Source organism: Ambystoma mexicanum, chromosome 8 (assembly GCF_040938575.1).
Source record: "Ambystoma mexicanum isolate Mex_15411 chromosome 8, UKY_AmexF1_1, whole genome shotgun sequence".
Lineage (NCBI taxonomy): Eukaryota > Metazoa > Chordata > Amphibia > Caudata > Ambystomatidae > Ambystoma > Ambystoma mexicanum.
This window is the reverse complement of record NC_090929.1, coordinates 822,615,528-822,627,631: the sequence shown is the minus strand read 5'-3', so window position 1 is coordinate 822,627,631 and position 12,104 is coordinate 822,615,528. Positions and strand designations below refer to the sequence as shown.

General features: G+C 48.5%; 1 protein-coding gene across 7 annotated transcripts in view; it reads right to left on the bottom strand.

Annotated features, from left to right (window-relative positions):
* USP54 (ubiquitin specific peptidase 54) overlaps positions 1-12,104 on the bottom strand; it is a 2,840,272-nt gene that overhangs the window by 43,103 nt on the left and 2,785,065 nt on the right. The window lies entirely within an intron of this gene.

Genomic DNA, 12,104 nt, shown 5'->3' with positions numbered 1-12,104 from the left:
TATTTTCCATTTGTTAAAGTAGCAGTGTCTTTTGTAAGGCTTACAGGCTTCCTTTAATATTTACAAGCATCTTGTAGGCAAATTAATGTGTGCAAAGCCAAGCTGCTAAATTGTTTGGCTGGGGATGTAAGATTAACCGCTGATTCTGTGACAACATGTTGTAAGGACATGTGAACGTCATTGGTGGGAAAATGGGCAATCTGAGGAAGTGTGAATACAGCTATAAGAATCACTGTTAAGTGCTGTTGGTGCAGCTTGTGGATTACTCTGTTGAAGAGTGGGGTTGGAGGATAAGTGTATGTAAATATCCCATACCAACTGATCCACAGTGCGTTCCCCTTGGATTGATTCTGCTGGAACCTGGAGATGTACGTTAGGCATTTTGCTTTTTCTTTTGTGGCAGGTAAATCGATGTCTGGTTGCCCCCATTGTGTCAAAATGTCAATTAGAATGTCCAAATGTAACTCCCACTTGTGCTCTGAGGGTTGATTTGTGTTTGTGCTTAGTGTGTCTACTAGGAAGTTTTGTTCCTCTGGAACATGTGGAGATTAGAGATGTATTCCTCTTTGAAAGCTTCATTTCTAGATTTTCTGTGCCACCCTGGACAGACTTGGGGGGCGAGTCCCACCCTGTTTGTTGATGTAAAACATGGCAGTTGTGTTGTCTGTAATAATTAGCATATTCGTCCCCATTAAGTGATGCTGGAAAGCTTGCATCACCTTGTAAACTGCTAGTAATTCCACATTCATGTGTTTCTTCGAAAGTGTGTGTGCCACATTCCCTGCACTGTTTGGTGAAGACAAATGGCTCCCAAACCTGGGAATGAATCATCTGTTGTGATTGTGAGATGTGCTGGTGTGTTGACAAATAGTTTGTCCAGTATTGTGTTCTATTTTGTCCACAGGTGTAGCGCTAACACCAGTGCTTGCAAAACCTCTCTAGATTGTCCTAATTGTCTTTTGCCTGCAACCATTCCATTGTTTCGCTAACCACTCTTGCACTAGACGCATGTGTAACCTTGCATGTGGCACAATGAAGATGCATGATGCCATTATGCCGAGCAGGCGCATTACTTTCCTGGCTGTTATCTGCCACCCAGCTGTATAACTAGAGTTCTGTTGGATTAGGTTTTGGACCCTCTCATTTGAAGGAAAGACCAAGGTGCCCTTGCTATGAATTACTGATCAAAGGAAAAGTTTTTTTGTTCGCTGGGTATTAGGCTTGACTTATTTTCATTGATGGAAAAGCCCAACTGATGCAGAAGATTTACAGTTTTCTGCGTATTTTGCTGACAAACTTCTGTTTTTAGCTAGTCATCCAGATAAGGGTACATTGGAATACTCTCTCTGCGTAGATGCACTGCCACCACCACTGGTACCTGTGCGAACACATGAGGGGCTGATGCAATCCGAAGGGGAGCACCTTCAATTGGTAATGCGCCCGACTTACTTTGAACCTTAGATATTTTTGATCTGCTGGTAGCAATGAAAGTATGTATATGTCATAGCCAGTGTTGCTTTTGGCCAGCATGATGACTTCCTACAATGTTGTCATTCTGAATTTTGGTGTTTTACATAAACATTTGCTGGTTTTAGGTCAAGCACTGGGCGTTTTGTCTTTCTTTCGAAAAAGGAAGTACACAGAATAAATACTGTTTTCCTCTGATGGTGAAACGAGTTCTATGGCTCCCTTTTGTAGTAGTGTTTCTACTTCAGCCTGCAGAAACCGTAGATGTTCCAAAGGTATTCTCCTGTGTCTTGTCACACGATTGTGCGGATATTCTTGAAACTCCACGCAATACCTGTGTCTTACTGTTGCCAGCACCCACTTGTCCGACGTGATCCCCTCACATAAGTTGGCAAATTAGGTTATACAAACCTCCTACCAGAGTGATATGGGAGTGGCTGTAAAACAGGGAGTCATTCTTTGTGTGTGCAGCCGAACGTCTTGCTGTTTGGCCTCTCCCTCTGCCTCGTCCTCTTCTAAATTGTCTTGGAAAAGAGGACTGTGTGGTAGACAACTGCCTTTGGTTAACGAACCATGAAGAGGAGGGTGCACCCAAGGAGTAAGTTGTCTGCGCCGCAGACTTTGAATAGCTTTGGCCATGAAAACCACATTTGTCCGACTGCATGCCTCTTTGTTGAAAAGGCCGGTTTTGTGATCCGGTTTAATACCTTGAGGGTTTCACGGTCCTTTTTTGAAGTCTCTATTAGATCATCTACTGCTTTACTGAATAGTACATTGTTCTCTATTGGCATATTTAGCAATGTTGCTTGAGTTTTTGCTCTAAAGCCTGAGTTTCTGAGCCAAGCATGCCTTTTTGTTAAGGTTGCCTCAGCAATTATACTACCAGCAGTATCCACTGCACCTAGGGTGTTTTTAGGAACACGTTGGAAGTCTATTTTCCCTCAGATAATGCTTTGAGCATTTCAGTTCTTAGGGGTTCATGGACATTGTTAGTAAGCTCTTCTAGGTGGTCCCATTGGACTCTATTGAAACTGGCCATAAGGGCAATATTATTTGCTATACACATTTGAAATGCTGCAGACCAAGAATGTATCATTTTACTTTCTTCGTCAGGAAGGGCTTCTGACGTTGCCAATGGAGTGCCCACCCTTTTACGTGTTGTGGTTACGACCAGGGAGTCTGGGGTATTCCGTTGATGCCTCAGTTTACAACGTGAAAGCTGCCAAGTGTTTTGACCACTGATCCTTTAGCTTCTTCGACTTGAAGAGCTTTAACGACTGACATTTATCTTCCCGGTGATCTCTCGGAATGATTACACATCTTGTGTGCGTCTTTCCACGTGTGAAAAACCAGAGGGTGTTTCACAACCTAGTCCACGGGTATCCCGTACTCAGGTGGCCAGGGAAAGGCCATCGCTTTTGGATCCCGACCCTGGTGGCAGACAAGCAGGGGAGGATCACCTGGGTAGGGGGATCTCTGGGAGTGGGGGGAGGAGCACCTGATGGTGAGACATGGTACCCCCCTTTTCCCACAGACCATCCCCTGTCCCTACCTATTTTATGGGACGCCAAAATCATAGTCAAACGCCTAGCACAAAGAAATGAGAAAACCCTCCCCTTCCTCATCCATAAAGACCAAACAGGATTTACCCAGGGCCGACATTCAATAGATATCGTCAGGCGGCTACTACACGTTACAGCCGGAAAAAAAGATCCAGATGACGTTATCCTAACGATAGATGTCGAAAAGGCATTCGACAAAGTCAGATGGGACTTTATGTTCTGACCCCTACAAGTATATGGCTTCCCGCCACCGTTCCCAAGGCTGATTAAACTACTTTACACAAACCCCACAGCCACAGGGACCACGAATGGCATCACCTTAGACCCATACTCACTCTCAATTAAACCACTGGCGGAAAAGCTCTGCAATGACCCCATGATGGGAGGGAATACTACAGGGGGGCAAAGAACACTGAGTTTTGCTATATGTGGACGACTGACCTGCTCTGCGTTAGCGGGTGGCGAACGTCACTCCTGCGACAACAATACCTACTACACACCTATGGCCCCATGACAATATATAAAGTCAACTGGTCGAAATCAGAAATTCTGCCACTTAGAACGTATGTGCCATGGGATCCAGGAGTCGACGCCCCATTTCACCTCCAGCAGCAAAGTATGAAATATCTGGGAATAATAATCAGCCCTTTGCTCAATGCAGTCACTGAGATGAACTACCCCCCGACCCTCCTCAAAATCAACTCTGATCGCTCAAGATGGAAAACACTACAGCTGGCCCTCGTAGGCCGCATCAATGCGTCCAAAATGAATTCCCTCCCAAAACTAATCTATCTGGTTATGGTGCTACCATGTGCACCAGATGTACAGGGACCTGGACCCATGCCTATCCAGATTCTTCTGGAGGGGGAAAAAAGCACGGCTCTGATTAGAAGTCATTCAGGCCACCAATGGCGACAGCGGGCTGGCAATACCGACCTGGTGTACCTATTACCAATCGGCCCAAATGTGCTGGGCTAAGCAGTGGCTTGATACGATGGACACACCAAGCTGGAAGCACATGGAACTGTCCTTAATGGCACCGTACTCTCCGCCGGATATCCTAGCCATCTCACAAAAGCAGCTGCCAAAAAAACCTATGCTCGCACCCCCTACTTGGCCCAACGCTGATACAATGGCACAAAATGAGAGTGCTTCTGGGTGTGGATGTTTGGACTGCCCCTGCATGGATCCGTGTAAGGGCGATCCTATCGATTGGCCTCGACCACACACTACACCCTAACCAGGACTCTATATGGCCGGTTATTAAGGTAATGGAACTCTATAATGAACTCCATTATGAACCCCATCGAGTTCCAGGAAGCCAGCCACGTTTTACAACTACAGAAATCAGACTGGCTGCGTTACCACACTCTGCTAGCAGTAGTATGCTCAAACACGACCGAGCAAACTCTGTTAGCCAAACCATCACCTGGTGAGCGAGAGATAGAGAAAAGCGTGACTCTATACACATGTCTGGTGTGGTGTGCAGCCAATCATCTGTGCCTTAATGCCAATAAGACTGAGATTCTCCTCATCAGCACACCTGCTCCCTCCTTTCTGTCACTCTCTGGCCGGCCTCTCTTAGCCTTCTTCCTGCTCCCACCTGTGAGGCTAAATACCTAGGGGTCATCTTCGAATCCACACTTTCCTTCTCTCCTCACATCTCCGACATCTCTAAGTCGTCACACTACCAACTGCACCTCCTCAGAGGTATTCTTCCTTTCCTCTCCTTCACCCAGAGGCTCACTGTCTTCAGAGCCCTGGTTCTCTCTAGGCTGGACTACTGCAACAGCCTCTTTCTAAATCTTCCTGCCTCTACTCTCCGCCCTCTACAACTCATCCAAAACAGGACTGCAAGACTTGTCTTTGGCCTCAAGCCCAGGGGTTGTATCTCTCCAGGACTGAAATCTCTGCACTGGCTCCCAGTGTGGCGAGGATTAAGATAAAAAAAACCCTCTGCATTGTCCATAAGGCCTTCTGAGGCCTGGGACCTCCATACCTTCAACTCTCTCTTTCTAAATATCTTCCCTCTCGAGCTCTTCGCTCATCCGCCTCCAACTTCCTCAGGGTCAGTCGCTTCTCCAAGCAGCGAGTTGGTGGTAGATCTCTTTCATCTGCTGGGGCCTCCCTCTGGAACAGCCGCCCTGCTTTTCTGAAACTTGAGCAGAACCATCTCTGGTTCCGGAAGTACTTCAAGACTTTCCTCTTTGCTTCTGCTTTCTCTCCTCCTCTCCCTTGCTAATCTCCTGGCTGAATCTGAAACTGTACTCGTTACCTGGCTACCCTCGGATCTCGGGCCCAGGTCACCTCCCCGCCAGTTGCTCACCTGCACTGCCCCCTGGCAACCCTTGCTCTCTGGGACGGTTTCTGTATTCCTACAGCCCCTACTAGCACTTGACGCCTGATGTCTGCTCTTACCCTTGCACTTGCCACCAGCTGGCCGCACTTTTATTTATTGTCTTTATTTATTTTACTGTTATCCTATGTACTGCACTGCCCCCTCCCCCTGCACTTCTCCCTTCCCCTGCACTTGCACAATCTCAATGTCACATGGCCTAGTAAGATCGTTGTCTGTCTTCCCTCTGTTTCCCCTCCCTTGCCTCGTCGCGCCTTGAAACACTTGTGTATAGGCGCGTTATAAATTCCATATCATATCATATATCTACGCGCGCTCTACACCTTCTGCACCCCAAACAATCCTAAATGAAACCAGACACTTGCGACACAATGGGCCAGCGACTTGGAAATCCCGTTTGACTTAGTGGATGTCTACGATTCAGACGCTATACCCATAACCTCATACAATATTCGCAATATGGAGATTCAATTCTAACTGATCCAAAGGATATTCTACAAACCGAGCAAACTACATAGAATGGAGCTCACACATACCCCTTCATGCTATGCTGGAGACACTGCCGGGGACTGGGTACAATGAGACACAATACTATGGACCTGCCCAAAGATCAGGGTTTTCTGGGCAATGGTTCATAAACACACCACTAGGGTACACAGGGTCACCTTGGACGTAGCTCCGGGTCCAATGCTATTTGGGGTTGGGGACGAAAACTGGCATAGTGACCCGATGGGTAGAAAACTGAAAAATCCTGATCCTCCTTTGGAAAACAGACACAGCCCCAACTAAGCAGGCCTGGTTGTCCGTTTAACCAGAATATGCTCACTAGAATGCTCTGTCCTAAAATGCTGCAACAAAATTGTCTAATCTATGCATACTTCTCACGATCACACTCTAAGACATGATGTCTGTATTCCTCATCTCTCTTTGGTTCAAAATAATCAATAAAAAGAGTTTTCAACAAAAAAAAAAGAAAATAACACTTTCCCTTTAGATTTATGCGCATGCTGCGGCGCGGCCCTGAGAGCATGAGCTCCCCTATCCCTGCCCAGCGGAGCACCACACCTCAGTCCCCTTTGATGTGTCAGCTGTATTGAACTGTTCAACCTTGCTGCTCTTATTTAGGGGGAAGGATGGTGGGACATATGGAGGAAAGGGGACTGGACTAGGAGTATGTTAGTCACTCCGGTGAGTAACACTTAATTACTCCTACATCCCGTCCCCTTTCATGCATCCTGTATGGGCGACTATAACTGATGAAAACACCCCCGGGGAGAAAGCTTGATACTCTGTGCAAACAGATTACGAAGGACAGCCTGGCCAAAAGCTGTGTCAGCACTGGCGCTGGTTATCCAGACAGTAGTGCTTGCAGAAGGCCGATGGAGTGGCCCACGTTGCACCTCTGCTAATTACTTGCCACGGGATGTGACGTTGGAAGGCAACAGCAGCTGCCTTGGCTCTTTCAGCGTGAGCATGAATCCCCCTAGGAGACTCCTTGCGCCAAACCCTGTATGCCTTCTGGATGGCAGCAGTCATCCATCTGGCAATTGAGGCTTTGGACGCTCGTTGTCCAGGCATTGAGCCTCCAAATATGACAAATAAGGCATCGGTCTTGCGAAAGGCTTTGGTCCTGTCGAGATAGAATTTTAAAGTTCTTCTGAGGTTTAGACAGTGGAGAGCCTTCTCAGCGTCCTCCTTGGGATTTGAAAAGAAAGTGGGGAGCACAATCTCTTCGTTAATGTGGAAATAGGAGACCATTTTTGGTAGGAATTTGGGGTGCGTGCAGAGCACGACCTTGTCCCGATGAAAGATAGTGCAGGGCTAGGAAGCCACCAGAGCCTGAATTACACTAACTCTGCAAGCTGAAGTAAGCTCCACTAGTTGCGCTGTTTTGAGTGTGACCAATTTGATGTCCACTGTGGCCATGGGCTTGAATGGTTTGTGTGCTAGGGCGGTAAGAACAACGTTAAGATCCCAGACTGGGTGCGGGCGTCTGACCGGCGGGTAAAGTCTGGTCAACCGCACTAGATGCCTCTTCACCACTGGATTAGCCGAAGAAAAAGTGAACCTGTCCAAGTTCCTGTATGCGCAAATGGTCGCTAGGTATGTTCTGCAGGTGTCTACCTGCACCCCTGATCTGGCCAAGTACGCTGAAAAAGATAATACCTGGTCCAGAGTGCAGGATAGCGGATCCACTCTGTTTTCCTTGGACCAGAAGCAGAACCTGGTCCATTTGCTTTTGTACTGCTTTCGAGTAGCCTGATTCCTGGCTCCCTGCTAGGGCTAGTCTCTCCAGGCAAGGGTGAATCACTGCCTCCACCCCCTCCACTGCACGAGGAGCAGGCCGATCCCGAGCAGGAGAGGGACTTCTGGTTGGGCAGACAACAGCTGCAGGTCTGATAATCAAGGCCGGGCAGGCCACTGCAGCACCATGGGGCTGAGACGCGGCCGCCGGGATTGTCTAATCTTACAAACAACCTTGTGGATGAACAGGCCGCACCCTGTTCCCCCGACAGGAGATGAACTGCTGACAAGTGCCGTTGATCTTCGTCGCAAACAGGTCTATGATAGGGTGACCCCACCTGCTGAACATATACTGAAGGACTCTCGTGTTTAGCTGCCAATCGTAATTTTCGGAGCCCATCTGACTGAGTCTGTCCACCTCGCGGTTGGATTCTCCCAGCAGATGGACCGCAGGTAGGGTTCTCCCTCCGAATGCAAACCATACTGCTCCTGATTAAGGGTGGGAATGCCTTCAGTGTGAGCCAAATTGCCATCATTTCCATCCAATTGATAGAATGCGGAAAAATGAAGCTGCAGCCTCCTCATTCGCAGCCTGGTGTAAGGGATAGCCAGGAGGCAAGCCACCAGTACTCCTAGCCGTTCTGGTACCACCAGGCCGTAGTTACTGTTCTGCTGAGGAAGTGATCAACAGAAGCTTTGATCAATGCCACCTTCTCCCACCCCTCCCCCCCCCAAGCAACACCCTCTGCTTCTGTGTGTCACACAGCAGTCCCAGAAACACCAGAGTTTATGTAGGGCAGAGCTGCAACTTCTTGAAGTTGATTGAAAACCCCAGTTCGTAGAGTATAGTAATGAGTCTGGTGGTTGAGTATCTGACCTGCTCCGGGGACTCCCCCTGACCAACCAGTCGGTGAGGTACGGATACACATGGAGGCCCTTCAATCTGAGCAGGGACGCCACCGCACTAATCAGTCTTGTGAATACACTCAGCGCTGAGCTCAAGTTGAACCGCAGCACTTTGTATTGAAAGTGCAATCCCATGACCCAGAACCTGAGGAAGGATTGATGGTGCAGCACTATGGGGATGTGCAAATATGCATCTTTCAGATCCAGGGAGCACGTCCAGTCTCCCCCCCCCCCCCTACAGCATGTCTGCTATAAGCGATGGCATCACCATTTTGAACTCCTGCAGAGGTAGGTATAGATTGAGGAAGGAAAGATCTAAGCCTGCCTAGTTCTTCTTTTGAATGGCAAAGATGCAGGAGTAAAATCCCTGCCCCTGCTGAGGGAGAGGAACTTCCTCCACCGCCTCACTCTCCATCAGGGAATGAATCTCTGCCAAGAGTGAGGGAGTCCTGATCTGTGGGGGTGGGGAGGGCAGGAGTGGGGATGGCAGGGGGAGTTGGAAGGCTGAGGAGACCACTGACATCACCCATGAGTTCGCGAACAGTCAACGCCAAGCTTGACTGTGAAGGGCCAGCCTGCCTCCAACTGGGGTGCTGTGGAAGTGAGAAGAGCCATCATTGCTTTTTTGGGTCTGAGGCAGATGAATGAGAGGGGGCACTGAAAAAAGCCATTGTGCGAAGACATCTGGTGTTTTCACCTGTGCTGGCTGGGTGACCTGTCGGGTGGCCTGCACCGGCGGTCCTGGAAGCCGCCAAAAGATCAGACTCTGGCTGAGCGAGAGTGGCCCTATGAGAAGGTCTTACCTGCTGGCTTCATGAGAATGGCCAGGGACTTGGCTGTCTGTGAGCTGCTCTTCTTCTTATCGAGTTCCTCGTCAGTGGAGGAGTGCAACAAGTCAACGCCCTCAAAGGGTAATTCTAGGATCCTGCCCTGGACATCAGGATTGAATCTAGTTGCCTTGAGCCATGCTGTCCTTCTCATGTCAGTTGCCACACAGATAACCATGCCTGCAGTATCTATGTGCGCGACTGTGGACTCCATGATGTCCTGTGGTACAAGTTTTGCTTCTGCAGCCCCGCCTGTTTATCACCCGGGATATTCGGTAAGAAGAACAAGTTACTTACCTTATCTGGTAATGTTCTTTCGATGGGATGTTCCTCCGACGTATTCCACATCTATGACAGATAATGACTACAGCTGTGCTGCTTCTGAAACATTTTCGGAGTAGGCGTCCTGCGTCGATGACGTCGACACATTGTCCCTCGAGGACCTCTGTTGAGGGTCAACGTCACCGGATGTTATATATAAGACGCACGGCGCCCGTAGCCTCAGTTGTAGTTTCTTCCCAGAACGTGTAGCACCAATCTCCTGCCAGTATGACTGCAGAAAGCCTTGCGGAAACGTAAGCTGCATTCGCATAAGAAATTCTGTAGAGGGGCAGGCTGGGAGGGTACGATGTGGAATACGTCGGAGGAACATCCCATCGAAAGAACATTACCAGATAAGGTAAGCAACTTGTTCTTCAAGGGGATTGAGTCCTCCAACGTATTCCACATCTATGACAGACTCCCAAAGCAGTACCAACGTATGGAGGTGGGAAAAGAATTTACAAATTTATAATATTAGAATGCCCAATCAAATTGCTGAATAGAGGACTGATTTACCAAAGGCCAAATTGAACAGACCATCAAGAACAGCCAGTCCCAATTGCCTGCTAGTGCCCAGATTTAAACTGACCACTATTGGAGGGTCCAGCTTTCCAGTCAGGGCAGCTCAACTTTGGAACTCCCTACCTCATGCTCTTAGACCCGACCAAACGTTCAACAAATTCAGAAAGAACACAATAAAATGGCTCACCGAGAATGCTATGTAACCCGCATTCGCCCCACGCATCCTCTGCATGTACTGTACTTATATAGATTTGCTATCATGTAAAACGTCAGCTATATGATGACCGGCTTTCTGCACACCGTATTGTACATGCACTTTACTGCCTTAACTTCACCCTGTGGAGCCAAGAAAACTGTTGGTACCATGCTCTGTATATCTGTAACTTCTGTAACCAAGCTGTAAATCCTCTTGTCTTATGCGCCCTGCTACCTCAGGGTCCGGTGCGCACAATAAATAAACAAACAAACAAACAAATCCTGCCCATGGATGGAGTCCAAGGAATAGTGTCTCACAAAAGTATGTCCAAGCCTACTGGAGGGTCCTTTTCCGCCAAACGGTAACACTCAGAGACAGTCAAAATGATCCATCTGGACAAGGTCTGCTTGGAAACAGCCTGACCTGCCGGCATAACCAACAAAGAGCTGATCGTCCACTCTGACCCGGGACATCCGTGAGAGATAGAAACACAGAGCTCTCCTAGGATCCAACCTATGGAGCCTCTCCTCTTCCTTACCAGGATGTGGAGGAGGATAAAACGGCAGAAGAATTACCTTCTGGCCCAAATGGAATTCCGACACAACCTTTGGAAGAAAAGAAGGCTGCACCCTCAGGACAACCCTTCTCCTTATGGAACACAGTGAAGGAAGGCTTGGCGGAAAGTGCCTGCAACTCACTCACGCTGCGTGCGGAAGTAACTGCAACTAAAAATACAGTTTTAAAGGCTAACAGTCGCAACAGACAAGAATGTAAGGGCTCAAACTGAGCCCCCATCAGGAACTTTAAAACCAAATTCAAATCCCATCCCGGCACCTGGAAAGGCGACGGTGGAAACACATTAGCCCTTTGAGAAATTGTGATATCAAAAGAATCTTAAAATAAGAACATTCCTCAGACAAGCGCTTAAATATAGACAACGCTGCCAGGTAACCCTTAATGGTACCCACTTGTAGGCCCTTGTGGGCTAAAGAAAGCAAGAAAGACAAAACCAAAGGAATGGAACATTGGAAAGGATCCACATTCTGTACCCTGCACCAGTCGCAGAACTTTTTCCAACGGCAACGGTACAGGGACTTTGTTGCGGGCCTTCTGGCCGAAAGCAACATCTCCATCACGTCTATGCCTCAACCTTTCAGATACCAAGCATGAAGGTTGAGAGACTTGACTTCTGGATGGAGAACCTGACCCCCCTCCTGTGAGAGCAGATCGTCTCGGTAGGGAAGACGGCGTGGAGGATAGATGGACATGTCTAGAAGGTCCGGGTACCACGCTCTCCTGGCCCATGGCGGAACAATGAGGATCATTCGGGAACCAAACGTCCGTAACCTCCTCAACACTTGCAGAATGACGGGGACCGGAGGAAACAGGTACAGCAGTGGGAAGGACCACTCCACTACGAACGCGTCCCCTAAGGCTCCTCTTGAAGAAAATTCCAGCGAGCAGAATCTTTCATACTTCCGGTTGACACTGGTGGCGAAGAGATCCACTTTTGGGTTCCCCAAAGGGCAAAGATCTCCACCAGAACATCCTGAGCCAGGTCCCATTCTTGAGAGACCGTGCTCTGCCTGCTCAGAGCGTCCACCGCCACGTTTTCGTCTCCGGCCAGATGAACTGCCGAGATCTAAATTTCCTGCTGGATGGCCCAGAACCAGAGCTGTATTGCCTCCCTGCACAATGGGAGT